A 5113-nucleotide genomic window follows, 5' to 3' on the forward strand; every position below is an offset into this window, starting at 1 on the left:
CCTGCGAACGTCGCCGTCGTCTCCTTGAGTAGAACGCGCAAGCTGCTCACCGCGTGCAAACGTGTGCAAACGTGTGCGCGTGCAAATGTGTGCGCGTGCAAATGTGTGCGCGTGCAAACGTGTGCAAATGTACGAACGTGTGCGCGTGCACCGCTGGGGAGCGGTGGTGTAGTAAAATAAATGTGAGTACCTGGTGGCAGGAAACGCGCACGCAGGCAAATGTCACGTGTGCACGAGCCAATGTGTATCTATCGTGGGCAGTAATTTAAACTGAACCATTTTTTGTTAACCAGCTGAAGGCCCACCGAGCTTATTGGAGCTATTTTTTGCAAAAGCGACCTGGCCACAAATGATAGCTCAACGAAGTGGGCCAAACACTCTAAACGAGTTTTGTTGATTCTAAATGTGGAGGGGGGGGGGTGGGACCGGAGGGCCCGGAGAAAATCCACGCGACCACGGGGAGAACACGCAGAGTCCAAATATGCAGCAGCAGGCATCAGGGTCGGGATCAAACCCACGACCTCCTGTGTACCAGGCGAGGTAGTTAACATCCCCTTGCCACCGTACTCGTCAGCACTCACGGTCTCTGACACCAGTGACGATTATCTGAACCGGTCCCGGGCCTCCCACTAAGTCGGCTCAGCCTCAAACATCGCCACCGGGGGGACAAAGGCGGTGGGGCGTGGGTGCTGGTCACCCACCCCCTCGTGTGCCGTGCGCGGCATTCATCGAGGTGCTACTCGCGAACAGGACTTGCCCCAACACTCTGTTAAGGTTGGAGGGGGGGATGTTTTTGTCGCTGTGTGCGTAGACCAGGGGCGGTTTCTTCATTAGGGCGATTGGGCGACGCACCACCAATGTCATTCAACCACAGAGTCACGCTAGCCGTCACTGTGCCTCTGGATATAGTCCAAGCAGCGTCATGTCACGTTCTGTGGAGTACCGACTCTTTTTGGGCGATTTCACTCCGGCTGAGAATCGCCCCGAGTGTCCCCATAGACTTACATTCAAAGATGTTTTTTTTCGAACGGGGGGCGCTGCAATGCATTCTCTTGGCTTCCGGGAGGGCTCGCACTAACGTGCTTACGTCATCATACGTAAGCACTTTTCATCCAACAATATAATTTGTCGCCACCTAGACACGCGACTGGCATCTCGCGTCTACTTTTTGGCAGATTGGCAGTGCGCAAATAGAAGTGCCCTCGGCACTGCCATTCGTGCAGCGTGACGAATATTCATCGTTACGATCAGATGGGCATCTGCTTCGCGCACCAAAAATAAAACGAGATGGAAAGAGAACCCACGCGTACCTTTTTTATGTAACGTACTACGTCATTCGAACAGTTTAACACGTAGGAGGCTTTCGCGACTAATATCCCTCCCTAATGCAAGTTTTTTTTTGGTTAGATCGCGTAAATATATAAATGTGTCGTTAAACCCGCCACTATCCGACACGGGTTGTCACGTAAACAGAACGTGCCAATTCGTCACTAGTACAGCACACCGGTGTGTTGGAGAGCCAAGCCACAACATTTACAATCCGTGCTGTACTCGTGACGAATTGGCATGTTCTGTTTACATGGCAAACCTCAGGTGGTGGTGGGTTTAACGACACATTTAGATATTTACGCGATCTAACCCAAAACAAAAACTCTACTATGGCCGTTCAAACACTTTACACATCCACAATGGTTTCCTTACCATCTCCCCGCCGTTTGGTCGCGTAACAAAATTGAGAAGTCACTCGCGCCAAGCCCGCGATGAAGAGTGAATGAGTAATGATGAACAGTGCAGTGGGTGAACGCTCGTGCCACTGGCAGCCAGAAGCACACCCGGGTTCGACTCCTGACCCGGGCGTTTGTACGCTCTCTCCTCCCTGCCTTGCGTGGGTTTCCTACGCGGTCTCTCCGGCTTGCACCCAATTAAGCACTGGCCAAACATCCAAGTGGCAGGAGGACCCTCTTGCGGGGTTATCCGGGGGTCAATACGGCGATTCGAGATCAATATTGCGTTTCACCAGGTGAGACGCCTGGGATGTGCGCGGCAGATCATTGGCGTATGCCACGGATAAGATCACAGACCTGCAAACTGGCACCACCACCACGCGCGATCTTGGGGCGAGTTCGAAATGGCTTTGGCGATGTTGCCCCAATTCACCCGTGGGGTTCCCGTGGGGTTCCCGTGGGGTTCCGCCGTAGCGCGGCGTTCGGGGCAGGGCGGGTTCTATGCGAGGTGGGTGGGGGGAGTGGAGGTGCATCTCCTGATACGATCGCATTCTTTCAAAAATCGTCCACGGCGCAAGTGGGGGGGGGGGTTGTTTTGCCCCAGGCGATGAAGACCACAGATAGGTGGTTACTTCCCCAACACGGTAACTCGAGTGAAACAACAGCACGAAACATTGTTACTCTCAAGTACCAAATACACCGTGCTACACGGGAGTCGCGATGCACGTAGCAAGCGAATGATGAGTCGTAAGTTCAAGCGGCGAACATGAAGAACCAGTGGCATCTACATGAGACTATGCAACTTTGAAAGCCATTCCCCGTGTTTGGTGTGCATGCCGTAAAACACGTTTGGAATCGATAGGAGTAAAGTTGAACTTAAGAACAAATCGACTTCCGAACAGACCTCTGGAACGTAACTCGTTCTTAAGTAGAGGAGTGCCCTGTATATATTAAATATTGTAGCAATACAACATCATAGCCGTCAACCCATACCGTTCACCCGTATTCTTGCACAGGGAAATTGAGTTTTCAGGTCCATACGGCGTGCAGCCGTTTCAATACGGGCAAAAAATTGTCTATGTGTCTGTGTTTCTCCCTTGTGATGGGACTTTGTAGGATGAACGTTGAGATTTATAAGGGCACGGGATGACCAATAAGGTCTGAATTTGTCTGCAATAAGGTAGGCAGTGGTAAGGAGTTGACAGGTATGTAGTGTGTAGTGTATAGTGTAGTGTATAGTGGAGTGTATAGTTTATTGTATAGGATGAACGTTGAGATTTATAAGCGCACGGGGTGGCCAAATCGGTGTGAATTGGTCTGCAATAAGGTAGGGCACTTAAAAGGAGTTGACAGGTATGTAACATTCTGAAGTCATCAAACATGTATTTTCCTGCGTAAAATTCACACAAAAAAACGTACTCGACTCAAGGCGATGTCATCACGACACTAATTTCTCTCAAGCACATTTTCTTGTGGTTTTTGTGTTGTTGTTCATCGCTCTTCCCCGAGCTTCAGCCGCATGGCCGCGCGGGGTGCAACCGGCGTTATCACGCACACGGCACGACCCCCCCCCCTCTTCCCTTCCGCCGCCCCCCACCCAATCCATCGGGGCGTTGCTCAACACTCCTCGGTTGGCAATGATGCAGCCACAAAACAAAGCGTATGGTCGGTCTGACCCAGCTGCCCCGACTTACCCGGAAAACTAAACACGCCGCCCACTTAAAAAGGGGATGTGGGCAGTACGGGATTATCCTCGTAGCAAAAGTCGCATATGCTGCGGACCCCCCGCTAAATGCTTTCAAGCTATCAATTCCGGTTCGGTGATTCTGCACTTGCTCTGTTACTATAGTACTATACCGCCTTCAACTTTTCTGAACGACTGGGTGTTTAAGGTTAACGATTTGTCGTATTATATGTCTGTATAGCAAATGAAAAAATACAATTACTTTACAATGCAAGATTTAAAAAAATTGTGTATGAATATTTACGTAGTTTTTTTTACATTTAGGGCCCCTTTATAACAGCCCCCACCACTAGCTTCAATCCGGCACTGGGTGTGGGGCAGCCCTGTTAGCATTGCCAGACAACGAGCGCACAACACTAGTTTTGCCGAACTCTCGCTAAGTCACGCGCGCAGTAACCCGAGAGAATCGAGGGCGTTGCGCGCACGAGCAGGGCGAGCGGGCGAGTGACGGGAGGACCGCAACTATTAATGTCGCTCGCTTCAGGGGTTCTCCCATTGTCTGGTCTGGGCGATGACGGCGCCAATTGAGACGATGAAGAGAGTCGCTTGCTGCTCACGCCGTGACGATCGAGCCCAGGGCGGCGCACGCGGTGTTACGCGGAGTTCGTGACTCACGATCGCCGTGGGTTGCGAGTTCACGTCCCGGTTGCTGGAAGGGGGTTTGGCTCAGCCCATCATCCGTCCCGGGGGGGGCGGGATAAATCGAGTACCGCTTTGCGGAGAAATCGGATTTTATTTCACGTGAAGCAAAATGCGTTCTGATCTCGCGTGGAGCAATGCGACCCTGCGGCCCGCTGGAGCAGATTTCACAGAGCCACGTCTGAGATACCTCCAAGTGACCTCTGGCTTGTAAAGAAGTCATATAGGCAGATTGGTCCCCGTCATATCAATGTGGAATTTGTACCACAGGCTCAGGCCCACTCGTGGCAATACATCGCTAAACTGCGTTTGTGCAGGAAGACTTTGGCTTTACCACGTGACAGATGTAGCACAATAATAATTTACAGCCCAATCTTCTTGGTTCTTTCGGTAAAGTCACGTAGAAGGGAAGTAATAAAATAATAAAAAATAAAACATAATAAAATAATTCTCACGACGTTTCGGCCACAACGCAAGCAGCCGTCCTCAGGTGAAAACCAGGTCTGCTGAGGACGGCTGCTTGCGTTGTGGCCGAAACGTCGTGAGAATTATTTTATTATGTTTTATTTTTATTATTTTATTACTTCCCTTCTATGTGACTTTACCGAAAGAACCAAGAAGATGAATCCCTGCAGTCACGAAAGCTTTAAATCGAAATTTACAGCCCGATGTCAATCCACTGCTGGATGAAGGACTCCCAACGCCGTGTAAACCATCGGTGTTATTTGACCATACTTCACCGGGCTGGTCAGTGCGGTTTGGTAAAGAGGGCGAGACGGTTTTCCCCTCCACATTTAGAATCATGCGTTTAGAGGATTTGGCTGCTATACATGTCCACGTGATGATAAGCCACTTCGTTGAGCTGTCATTTGTGGCCAGGTCACTTCTGAAAAAAATCTCGAGAGCTCAGTGGGCCTTACTTGGTAAAATAAAAATTCGATATCACTCACAACTGCTGTTAGCCATGGCCGGGAATTGAACTCAAGTTGTGAATCGTACAACGTGC

This window comes from Lampetra fluviatilis, chromosome 49, assembly GCF_964198595.1.
Source record: "Lampetra fluviatilis chromosome 49, kcLamFluv1.1, whole genome shotgun sequence".
NCBI lineage: Eukaryota > Metazoa > Chordata > Hyperoartia > Petromyzontiformes > Petromyzontidae > Lampetra > Lampetra fluviatilis.